The 13338-nt window shown below is 42.7% G+C and overlaps 1 protein-coding gene across 1 annotated transcript in view; it reads right to left on the minus strand.

Annotated features, from left to right (window-relative positions):
- LOC144784639 (macrophage mannose receptor 1-like) overlaps window positions 1-13338 on the minus strand; it is a 949320-nt gene that overhangs the window by 115357 nt on the left and 820625 nt on the right. The window lies entirely within an intron of this gene.

The following is a 13338-nucleotide window of genomic DNA, read 5'->3' on the forward strand; positions in this document are numbered from 1 at the left end:
AAAACTCGGCTTCAGCAGCTAGGGACTTTCCCTTGCTCGAGAACTGACTTGTCCAAGAACTCATGGAGTTTTCAAAGAACTGAGAGTCTTCAATTACGTTATTATGTCCACCTTTACGTCAAACTCGTCAACTTCAAGTTATAAATATGGCCACACTTGCCTTAGCAAACACACAGTGGTTTGGAGCAGTTCGACTATCTACTTGCCCAAAGCGCCCTGCTACAGCAAGTGCCGAAGAAAGCCGACCCTCCAGCAGACGCACTGAGAGAGACGCTGTCCTGCCGAGAAATCCAGCTCCAGTGTTTCCAAGCAACCCTTGCGGGTTTGATGGGAAATCGAGTCCCGAGACCGACCTTCTTCATTCTAAACTAAGGTACGGAGCGGATTAGACCCTTAGAGAAATCTTGGGCAGATTCTTGGCAAAAGAATACTACATTTATGCTACACCTCCCTTACTTCTTCCCTCGTACTAAGCTTAGGTTAGGTACATCGGGGTAGGCGTATTTTAGAAGCACCAGTTGAGTACTTTTTAGCTTTGTTATTTATGTATGTAGTTATCTATGGTTTAGGAACCATACAATGCTCTTACAGTATTATTTTATTCTACTCTTTATACTGTATGCATTATATTTACGATTGTAGCAGGTCATTTCTTATGCTTGAGAAAGAAGACTGTTCAATAAAACCTTTTTATTGAAAACGTCCGTCTCTCTATTTCTCTGTACCTCTGGTGAAACGAAGCATGCACGATTGACTGAGTGAAATATCTATCTATTGTTTCTACGACTCTGAAGATACGTTTTATCTTGGGGAAACAAAGTTGTCATGTTTATGCGGCTGTCAGAGACCAATCCCTTCTTGTGAATTCGAGAAAGTTTCTAGTGACCTCTGAGCTAGCTGGCACACACAATTAAGTCTAGTATATTCGATAGAGACCTAGTCGACCTCAGTCCTACGTCCAATCTATAGGATATACTATTCCAATGCGCAGAGACTATTGGGAATATAGGAACTACACTACATGGCGTCCAACGTTTTGGTAAGGCACTAATTTAACGCTAGTCGTGCTTTTCACAGAGACCCCTTTATCCCGTAAAAACTCCAATAGACGTCTGGAGTGGGTTAAAGCATAAAGGATAAAATATCCGCCATATAACTGAGTAGGACGAAATTTCTATGTATTAGTTTTTGGTTTGTTCAACGTTGAAGGATAGTGTTCCAAAATATTGTACACCCTATCTTTATTTCCTTGAAACTTTGCTCTGCAAAAACTTCTTAACAAAATGTCCGACGAGGATAATCCCGGGGGCAGTGGAGCTGCAAGGACTGCAGCCCAACCGGTTTTTGACGTTACAGGGTTCCAACAGAATGATCCGGATGCTATAATCATCCCGAAAAATGTGAGGAAAACCATAGCTATAAAGCTTATAGAAAATGGCCTATCAGCAAGAGGTGGTAGAGTCATTTGTCATAGAGGCACATGAATATCGGCAGACAGAGGTAATCTATTCATGGATTGTCTTTCCACACGCAAATCCAACAACACATGTGTTCCACTTCTATAAGATAGAGGATTCTCCAGCGGAATCCGTTCCTTTAGAGGACATTGAAATTCCACTAACTTACCAAAGCATCAGCTCTGGTTTAAAGGCGCCCTACAACATCAAAATCACATTACCAGGCTCGGTCCACTAGGTAGACCAGGAGCACCATGGCCGGTACTAGCCAAATATACACCACATCCTGACATTGATCAAATGACAGGACCAGAACTGTTAGCTCAGCTAAAAACAATTAATTAAAATACATAGAGAATTGGTACAATATGTCATGCGGACTCTAACAGTCCAACCTGCTATTAGAATTCCACAACTCACCCCTCATCAGGGGAACACAAACAAAATCACACCACAGACTATACATTCAGTCATTGGTAAATTGCCAGCAAAAAGGGAACACATTCTATTCTGGTTAGCCCAGAAAATTACTCAAATAGAGGCAGTATTTCCCGATAGTACACCTCATGAAAAACAGAGGATTCTAACAATCTGTTTACCAATGGGTATTGCACCACACGTGGAGGACTGTGACACTTGGGGTACAGTCTTTGCTTCAATCTACACAAAAACACATGGTGTCCCGTCTATGGCAGTAATACCAGACGTTCTGAGACAGATTCAAAATGAATACAGTCCAGAACCGGCCTTGAATCTAGGTATGAAATTAATGAAAGATTTAAAACAGGTTTCAGCTATCTTATTAGCTAACAATAAAGATGAAGCAGCATCAGTGGCAATCCGCCAAAACTTAAAAGAACTTGATGTTACGGAGCAACCGTATGAACTTGCCAGAATTATTGAAAAATCCTATAAAAAGCTAGGAAGAGATAGTTTAGGAGGGAAAACTGTAAAGCCTGAACTAACAGAAAATTCTGAATTTTTTTAAATCAAAAACAATCTAACTACTCCTAAAAAGAAATGGGAAAATAGTAGACAGTCACTACCTAAAGAGAAGCGCTCTCAGTCCAGAGGTAGATCTCCTCAAAAGGAGCACTCTGAAAAGAGATATACCCTTAGAAATAGGGATAATATTAAAAAACCTGATAGATATCAAGATACTGATACATGATCCTCTCGTACCTTTCAGACTTCTTCACAGAAATCCGAAAGAAGAGGACAATCAGAACACAAGGAAGAACGCATGAAGTCCAAAGACAATCAACACGTTCCAAAAAATAAGAAAACTAAATTCTCCAAAACAAAGGTAGCAGACATGCCGAGGATCTTGAGGACACAACTCAAGAACGGGGAGTGGGCCCAGACAATGCTGGACAGCACAACAGTGGTCACCATAGCTCGCAGGATCCTGAAAGATCATCTGGAGACAGTGGATCTGAATGAATACATTCAGGTTGAAACAGCCACACCAGGGTTAGTGTACCTCATAAGTTATATGAAGTAACACTCCGAATAGAGGGGGATATAACTAGGAAGATAAAAGCACTCTTTTTGGAAAAATTATCTAAAAGTTATGACATCCTTCTAGCTGAAAAAGACTGGCCACCTGAATTTGTCAGGGAGTGCCCACATGGCGAAGAGATCATTATGCCAGCCTTCTCTAATCATATTCCTATTCATAAAAAATACACCTATGCCAGAAAATGGGCTGTTGCCCAGGCTCCAGCATTATATAAAAATCATGTGGGATGGGATGAGGACTCTCCTCACCATAAAATCCAGTTAAAAAATGAACCAACTGCTCAGAGACAGTATCCAGTTAAGCAGGAAGCTAAAAAACAAGTCAGGGAGATCTTAGATCAACTTGAATACCAAGGGGTGATTGAAACATGCACCTCATCAATGAACAATCCTTTGTTTCCTGTCTCCAAACCAGACAAAACATATCGTCTAGTTTTGGATTACAGACATTTAAACTCTTGTTGCAAAACTTTTTCAGTACAAAATTCACACAGTGCAGCACTAATGAATAATATCGTTCGGAAGAAATATAAAACTACTTTAGATATTTCAAACGGTTTCTTCTGTCAAAACATTGCACCAGAAAGCAGGTACTTGACCGCTTTCTCAATAATGGGGACACATCGACACTTCTGTCGTCGCCCCCAGGGATTTAAGAACAGTCCTGGATTATTTTCAGCCAGAGTTACTACAAACGTTTGATGATGAGGCATTATCTTATGTCGATGACATCTTATTTATTTATTGAAGTTTTGTATAGCGCTAGCTGGACCCGAGGGTATCAGAGCGCTTCACAGCAAATAGAGATATGCAACAGGAAAAATAAACATAGAAAAACAGGAATCAGGAACAACAGGTAGGAAATAGAGTCTGTAAAACAGCAACTTGAGCACAATATGGGACAGAGTTCAAGAGCTAATAAATCTGCTCTGGATCCAGAGAAATTTCGGACTTCACCATCAGGCGTGGGGTTCTCGTTATGCACCGGAGCATTCAAGGAAGAGGGCTTTGAGTAGCGATTTAAATTGCGGGAAGGAGGCGGTCATTCTGATATGGGGGGATGGCGTTCCAGATACTGGGAGCATTCCCCGCAAAGGATTTTTTTGAGGTATTGCGTTTCTGTGATTTCAGAGGGATGAGTAGTAGTGTGTTGGAGCTTCTGAGGTTCTGGTTTGACCAGCCCTTTTGAGTTTGGTGGCCAGGTATTCTGGTTTGCCTGTATGCAGGGCTTTATGTGTGAGGCAGACTGTGTGGAAGTTGGCTCGTTGGTCGATTCGGAGCCATTTCAGTTGTTTGAGTGCCAGAGAGATGTGGTCATATTTCTTTGTTCCTGTGACCATTCTTGCTACTGCGTTGAGGGGGGAGGAGAGAGATCCCAGGTGCGACTTGGCTGTTCCAGTCAGTACAGCGATGCCATAGTCAATTCTGGAGAGCACAAGTGCCTGCGTGGCCTGTTTCAGATCTTTGGGGGGGGAGGAAGGGTTTAATTTTATAGAGAAGTTTCAGGTTCAAGAACACGCTTTTGGCGGTTTTAGAGATGTGTTTATTCATGGCCAGTTTGGGGTCGAGAGTAATTCCTAGGGATTTTGCGGAGTCCGTTGGCGTTATAGAGACATTGAGGACATTTAAGGCTTTGAGCCATTCCACTATTAGTGGGTTTTCATCTTTGTTCGAGATTAGGAGAACTTCCGTTTTTTCTTCGTTCAGTTTGAGGTGGTTGGCTGAGAGCCAGTGTTGGACCTCCATGAGTGTAGCATTTAATCTAAGAATGTCTGCGATCGAAGTGGTTTCTAAATAGAGTTGAGTGTCATCCGCATAAAGGTGGAAGGGGATGTTGGATTTCCTTAGAAGTGAGGTGAGGGGTTCCATGTAAATGTTGAAGAGTAGTGGGGAGAACACTGATCCTTGAGGGACTCCTCTGCTGAGGGGGAGGGGGTCTGATTCGAAGCTGTTGATCTTTATTCTTTGAGTGCGGTTGTTAAGAAAGGAGGAGAACCATTTTAGGACTGTCTTTTCGATGCCCGCTCTCTCTCGGAGGACATTAAGTAGGAGGGTATGATCTACTGTGTCGAACGCAGCCGAGAGGTCAAGGAGAATGAGAAGGCTACAATGGTTGGAGTCGAGTGACAAGTGCAGATCATCAAGAACATTTAGGATTGCGGTTTCAGTACTGCAGCCTTTCCTGAACCCTGATTGGAGAGGATCCAGTAGGTTAGAATTCTCTAGATGTTGGTTTAATTGAGAAAGCACACATCTTTCCCGAATTTTGGCTAGGAACGGAAGGTTCGAGACTGGCCTGAAGTTGTTCATGTCCATGAGGTCAAGGCCAGGTTTTTTCAGCAGTGGTGTGACTTGTCCTAGTTTAAGGCAGTCAGGGATGTGGCCCTCGCTCAAGTAGCTATTGATGAGCTTGCCCCAGATTGGGGCTAGAGTGAGCTTCAAATCCTTGGTCAGTCTCGAGGGAAGTTGATCGAAGGAGTGAGATGAGGGTTTCTCAGTGGCGATAAGATTGCTTATCATTTCTTCATTGACCGGCTGGAAGGAAGACCAGCGGATAGATGGGGTTATTGGGGGGATGGCGTTGGTTGCAGGACTCGAGCTGAAGGAACGATCAATTTTGGTGATTTTTTCATTGAAAAAGCTTGCGAAGTTGTCGCACTGTGTCTTGGACGCCCCTAAGTTGGCTGCCTTAGGAATGGAGGTTTGGTTCCTAATGATGTTGAAGAGTTCTTTGGGGCGGTTTTTGGCATTATCTAATGCAGAGCAGAAGAAGGAAGTGTTTTGCTTTTGAGGTGGGTATAGTAGTTTTTGCGTTCTGCATTGAGTTGGGCCCGATGGATGGCGGTGGGGTTGTGTCTCCAGGTTCTTTCCAAGGATCTTAGGTGTCTTCTTTCATCATTAATGTCAGTAGAGAACCATGACCTAGAGGGAATGCTTCTGCTTTTTTTAGTTTCAGAGGTGCCAGCTGATTAAGGGCGAGCTCAAGGTTGGACCTCCATGAGTGTAGCATTTAATCTAAGAATGTCTGCGATCGAAGTGGTTTCTAAATAGAGTTGAGTGTCATCCGCATAAAGGTGGAAGGGGATGTTGGATTTCCTTAGAAGTGAGGTGAGGGGTTCCATGTAAATGTTGAAGAGTAGTGGGGAGAGCACTGATCCTTGAGGGACTCCTCTGCTGAGGGGGAGGGGGTCTGATTCGAAGCTGTTGATCTTTATTCTTTGAGTGCGGTTGTTAAGAAAGGAGGAGAACCATTTTAGGACTGTCTTTTCGATGCCCGCTCTCTCTCGGAGGACATTAAGTAGGAGGGTATGATCTACTGTGTCGAACGCAGCCGAGAGGTCAAGGAGAATGAGAAGGCTACAATGGTTGGAGTCGAGTGACAAATGCAGATCATCAAGAACATTTAGGATTGCGGTTTCAGTACTGCAGCCTTTCCTGAACCCTGATTGGAGAGGATCCAGTAGGTTAGAATTCTCTAGATGTTGGTTTAATTGAGAAAGCACACATCTTTCCTGAATTTTGGCTAGGAACGGAAGGTTCGAGACTGGCCTGAAGTTGTTCATGTCCATGAGGTCAAGGCCAGGTTTTTTCAGCAGTGGTATGACATGTCCTAGTTTAAGGCAGTCAGGGATGTGGCCTTCGCTCAAGTAGCTATTGATGAGCTTGCCCCAGATTGGGGCTAGAGTGAGCTTCAAATCCTTGGTCAGTCTCGAGGGAAGTTGATCGAGGGATGAGATGAGGGTTTCTCAGTGGCGATAAGATTGCTTATCATTTCTTCCTTGACCGGCTGGAAGGAAGACCAGCGGATAGATGGGGTTATTGGGGGGATGGCGTTGGTTGCAGGACTCGAGCTGAAGGAACGATCAATTTTGGTGATTTTTTCATTGAAAAAGCTTGCGAAGTTGTCGCACTGTGTCTTGGACGCCCCTAAGTTGGCTGCCTTAGGAATGGAGGTTTGGTTCCTAATGACGTTGAAGAGTTCTTTGGGGCGGTTTTTGGCATTATCTAATGCAGAGCAGAAGAAGGAAGTGTTTTGCTTTTGAGGTGGGTATAGTAGTTTTTGCGTTCTGCATTGAGTTGGGCCCGATGGATGGCGGTGGAGTTGTGTCTCCAGGTTCTTTCCAAGGATCTTAGGTGTCTTCTTTCATCATTAATGTCAGTAGAGAACCATGACCTAGAGGGAATGCTTCTGGTTTTTTTTAGTTTCAGAGGTGCCAGCTGATCCAGGGCGAGCTCAAGGTTGGAATGGTAGAGCGAGGTGAGTTCCGAGGTTGAGAGGGACTCTGTCGTGTTCGGGAGGAGAGTGCTGAGTCCTTCCTCAAGCTTGTCTCGGGGGACTCTAGAAGTGTTCCTGACCCACTTAGGGGGGGCTTGAGTGGGTGGGAGGGATAGGGCCGGCTGGATGATATGAAAGAGAATGATGTGGTGGTCTGACCAGTCCACCGGGATGATGTGATCAATCGAGACTGCATTTTTGTTCGCAATGATGGCATCCAGGGTCCCTCCTTTGTAATGCGTTTCATCTGAGCAGTGTTGGATCAAATCGTTGTCTTGCAGAAGGGTGTTGAGAGATTGAATCAGCGGGTTATTGGAATCGTTCCATCTTAGGTTGAGGTCGCCCATAATTAAGCTGTTGTCGCTATTAAGTGCAGATTGGGTGATCAGATCTGACAATTGAGCTCTAAATTCGTTGGAGTTGCCTGGGGGATGGTAGAGGAGATGGCATTGACATGAACTATGACCGTGAGATTTGATGTTGACCGACAGGCATTCGAAGGAGCTGTACAGGCAGGGGGGGCTTCAGAGATGTGGAGGTCACTTTTGTGGATAATAGCTATGCCGCCCCCTTTGTGTACGGGCCTGTCTTTGCGGATAATTGAGAAACCGGGTGGCACCAGCATGTCCAGAATGGGGTGGGATAGGGTGTTTAGCCATATTTCCGTGATGAAGGCTACATCAAGGTCATGAGAGAGGATGGATTCAGCTATTTCCGTTGCATGTTTGACTGCGGACCGGCTGTTAATAAGCATACAGTTCAAGGGGGGGTCTTCTTTTGGATTCGAATTGTCAGGCTTGGCTCTGGGAATGGCTGAAAGAAACAATGGGGGTCTAGAGGCTCTACAGGGGGGCAGGTTCCTACCCACTCCGGTGATGACTTGGATCGAGGAGGTGAGAGTCGAGTTCAGGAGAGGGGCCTGGGCTGGCTGGTTCGGGTGGAGTTCGTATGAGGCGACGAGAAATTCTACCTCTAGAACATTACGGCTGTATATTATATACAGATGGATCAGCACAGCCCGCAATTGGGGGTAAACAAGCTTATAGTGCAGCGTGCGCAATTGTTAAAGGTCGTTGTGCGATGGTAAATTCCGACCTATGGTCACAAAAACACAATCTCTAGGAGACTGTACAGCTCAGCGAGCTGAACCCCAAGCTTTCAAAATGGCGCTGGAAAATACAGATCGCAAATTCCCCACACTCATAGTGTGCGATTCATATTACTGCATCCAGTCATACAATGAATATTTGCAGACCTGGGTTCAAAATGGTTTTAAAGACGCAAAAGGAGGCACAATCAAGCATAAAATGCTTTCAGAACAAGTAGTTCTTTTACAGAAAGAACTACAAAAGTTTCACGTGATCCATACACTGAGTCATAAGCGTGATGGCATTCATGTTGCAGGGAATTCATTGGCTGATGAAGCCGCAAAGGCAGCTGTGCAAACGGCTTCCTTAGCTGCAATCAATCATTCAAATACAACAATAGACGGTGAAACCATGCTCGCTGTCAATGCCACGAGCAAAGGCAGCTGAGCAGTGTTACCTCTAAATTATCCACTCAAATATAAATACATAATTGATGCAAACGCTGTTCTTTTTGCTCGAATCCCTGGAGTGGGGGATAGGGTAATTCCAAAGATTCATAACAAAAGAGAGAGAGAGGGAAAATAATTACAGGCACTATGTGAGGTGGGAACTCCTGGTCCCCCAACTAATTTACAAAAACAATGGAGGAGTAACCCCTCGTAGGCAGAGAGAGGTATCTCTCTGACAATGAGCTTGAGTGCTCTGGTCAGCACATTTTGCCCCAACCTGTTACTGGATAATGCATATCCTTGTAGAAGACCCCTCACTCACCAACCTAGTTGGTGACATGCTTCATCATCGGGGTCCCACCCCATAGGCCGGGTTTTTTTCTTTTATGTGTTCAAGACTATCAACAATTCTGTATTAAAAAGGGCCAACACTACTCACTGCAAGTATTTTATTCTTGAGTGCTTGAACCCTTGTTAAAATTAAAGTGTGGCACCTTTGCCTAATTAGGTAGGCTTTGGTGTCATAAGTAGTATTAAATATATAAAAATAGCTAAAGTGTGCTATGTGAATGTGAATCTATACAAACTATTGTTTAAGGATTCTAAAGTGAGAAAAGAAGGACCATGCAATAAAGCCATGAAACTTGTGCCTCTTGAAACCCAAATAACAGTTCATCAAGAAGCTCCCGTCTACAATGATGTAGCATCTGACTATACAAACATGTCAAGGGAACAAGCAACTCCAGCGATTTCAAAGAATCCGGATGCAATACCAACTATTGACAGAACTGCCTCTGGCTATTTTATCAACTTTGATAACTTCTCTGAGGATTCCAGTGAACCTGAAACTACGTCAGCAAATAAAACTTTCAAGGAAAAAATAAAGGAATTTGGTCAAGAGCTTAAAATACATATCTGGTTTCACCTTGGGTTGAATTTTGGATTGTGTTAGGTGTACTTATTCTCCTACTATGGCTCATTCTTGTTTTAGGTTTGGGAAAGCTGATAGATGGTAAATATAGTAAAATGGACACAGCAAGTAAGAACATCAACTTGCTCCTGAAGCCACACAAATCATCTCATTGTGAACAACGAGACCTGTCATCAGTGAACATCACAGCAGTTCCTCTACCCGGTGGAATAGCTTGGGATACAACTGATTATGACATGTAAGGCCCTGTCGAGCTGCTGGGTGATTTTGTTTCACCCAGCACTTTTTCTGATGATTGGGACTTTGAGACTGTTAATAACATGATGGCAGACTTAGAAATGTCAGCAAAATTTACAAAACATGAATACTTAGAAGGTTTAGCAAATTATGAAGAAATGTATTGTTTTAATAATTTTGGCCATCATTACTTGCATAAATCTGCAAACCCTAGAAATGTCTTAACTTATAATCAATGGGAACATTGTCCAACTCCACCAAAAGGTAGCTCTAAAACGTTTCTTAGAAAATGTCCATATTTTAATGTTTTAATGTTACAAAGCCAGAACGTTTTTACTTTAAAAATATGAATAAGACATGCATGAAAAGTATTTTGACAAACACTAAACAAATGTATTTTGTGACCTTTTATGTTCAATTGTCCACCTTAGGCTTTGACTCTTGGAAAAACAACATTGAGACAAAAACGGTTTGGGGCACAAAAGACTGACAGTAACAAGGTTTTGAAGCATTGTTCAGAGCCTGCATCATCCCAGAACAAATGATGTTCCTAAATGACACTGTTCAACAGACATCTTGTCTTGGCATTGCTAAGATAAAAGATTTAAACAAACCATCCATACCTAAGCCCACACCTGATAGTAATTTAACTTCAGATGAGGAGGTAGACGTAAATTATATTTTACAACAGAACAGAACAAATCCTGAATGGAAGAAATGGTTAATCTGGCCCTCAGACACGAATAACTCTCAAGATAGATTCCTGAACAAGACACAAGGGTTCACAGTAACTCGGCCAGATCCAAGATATATCCAAAGACAACATCCAGGGATAATCACAACTTATAGTGTAGGAAAACTATGCCTTGAGTGGCCACAGAGATCCACACTTCCAGACATAAAACAACACTTATCTTTGCTTAAAGATGGCGTTGATTTACGAGAATTCTTACTGGGACCTCGTAATCCACGTCATAAACGTTTCATATTCGCGGGTATATACGCTGCATACAATGAAGCATGGAAAGTCACGCAAATTGAAACAGCTAAAATAATACGAGAAATTGATTATATTAACCTAGAGAAATCACTCTCTGTAGTTGACAATGGGTTAACAACTCGGTCATCCAGAATATATTCTTTGGACAGCATTGTATCCTCTGCCATAGATATAATGGAACAGGACTTGCTGATGTTACAACATGGCCAGTCTCAATTACGTTCTATAGTACTGTTAGGCTGGACGTTACAAAACCTTTGTTCTGGCTATGTGCCCTGGCGTTTAATCAACACTACGTCATTGTTTACTGTATTTAACCTTACAGATAAAGAAATCTCGTTTGCACAGAGGGGAGCAGACTTTACGGTGCTGAGCACAGAAAAACTGGAGAGATTACCATTGACCGTTTCTGAGAAACCATCAGTTGAATGGATAATACATGGCACCTTCACGATACCAGTGAAAACTTTCCAGTTTCAGTATTGCTTAAAACACATACCAGCAGGCCTGTATGAAAGGTTGGGTAAAGAATACATTAAGTCGACCTGGGAGTTACCATACACACACAAAAGTTGGAGTGGGGGAAAGGAAGTATTTCTTAGTGGTAAAAATTGTGAAAACTCACTAAGCGGTACACTATTGTGTCAGGGTATTAATTTACACGGATCCTGCAAAGGTTCTTCCAATAACCTTTCTTGCCACCTGCAAGGTTTGCCGACAGCGGTGATAGATCCAATTTTCAGGCAGCTTTCGAATGGTAGCTACATTATGTTAAATGATGACAGCAGTTGTGGAATGAGGCCAGGAATAAGCTATCTCGTTACTGTGTCAGCCAGGGTCACTTGCTGTATGAAAGTATTGTTTCCTAAAACCAAGACAGACAGGGAGTCGCAACTGTGGCCTTCACTGAACATCTCTTCTATACGAATTGATACTTTAAGCAGAATGAAAGCCATTCTTTTACAAAAAACTGTGCCACTGACCTCGTCCAAAGCGACGTATGATCTGCAAGTTGCAAGGACTTCTTCAGAGATACATGCATTATTATAAACAAACTGCCCAGTACATTTCGCAGAAATGTTAGGTCGTATCTTTAACATGTCTGATACCAGCGGTATTGCACATGTATTTAAGACGATTTTTTTGGGACTGTTACCACCCTTTGAAGCAGTCGTGGGTATTTTTCCTAACTTCGTCCACTCTGTGTTCGGCGGCCTGCCTCTCATTTTGGGACTCATAGCAGGGATCTTATTTGTATTCCTCCTGCTCCGTTATGGCACAGCCGGCCACCAGCGATACCCAAGCCAGCATGGAAAATGCGCTGCAGGCTATGAGGTACCGTGACAGAATAACACAGATCCTTGGCTTTGCTCGTTTGAGAGATCTGAATACCACATGGTTCCTGTCAATCAGACCAATCTGGCAAGATTGCATCTGACCTGTTCTACGATGCCTGCATTTTGGAGAGGAATGCGTGTTAGATGTCTGTCTAACACTACTATCGGTTATGACAACGGATGCTGACGCATTACTGGGTCCGGTAATGGCTCATGTGTTGTGTTGCCCCCAGCGGCTACCAATCCTGATGACGGCATTCATTGAGATCTCACCGGCAAATACAACTGGAAGTGAGATATGCGGACCATCAGGCACACAGGTACCATCTGCTATGAACATTGCTAACGCGGCTGACGGCGATGCTTCACATCTGTTCACAATTAACCTTCTTAATGAAGTAGTCAAACTTTCACCTACTGTAGTAGACGATTTCTTTGCCAGCCTTGATGACTTGATGTTTTCTCCTGACACCGAGAATAACTTTTGAAATTAGCACACAGCGTTCTTTCGAACTCTGAAATTCGACCTTCACTTTTTTCAAAACAGAAAGCTTCCAAGTTTGGAACACTATTTCACTACAATTTAATTTGACTTTTTTCCAAAACAGACTGAACTTTGGCACAAAGTAATCTGCTTAAAGTAGAACTATTCTTAGAGAACAAGAATTCTTTGACTACTTCCTAGAAACGATATTGACCTAATGCACAAATCTAACTAGCTTGTATATTCTGCTATGGGATGGTCTCGACTTTTTTTTCTGTATCTAGAGCCATTTCATAAATGTAAATTTCATGATTCATTTGGTTAGCATTGCTAATATCATATCATATGCTTACAATTAAATCATTGCTTTTAGATGCATACTGTACAAATGCTCATTTTGTGTACAACCATTTTTAAAATACATTTCATGTATTTTTGGATGGGTTTGTAAAAACACATGCTCTAGCTTCTATGTTTTAGTATTTACTCTTAGATGAACATAATAGCGTGGAGTCGATGTTGTAAACCATTTTAGGACATTATTGTAAATTTCCCGAT

The sequence above is a fragment of the Lissotriton helveticus genome, chromosome 10 (genome assembly GCF_964261635.1).
Source record: "Lissotriton helveticus chromosome 10, aLisHel1.1, whole genome shotgun sequence".
Taxonomy (NCBI): Eukaryota; Metazoa; Chordata; class Amphibia; order Caudata; family Salamandridae; genus Lissotriton; species Lissotriton helveticus.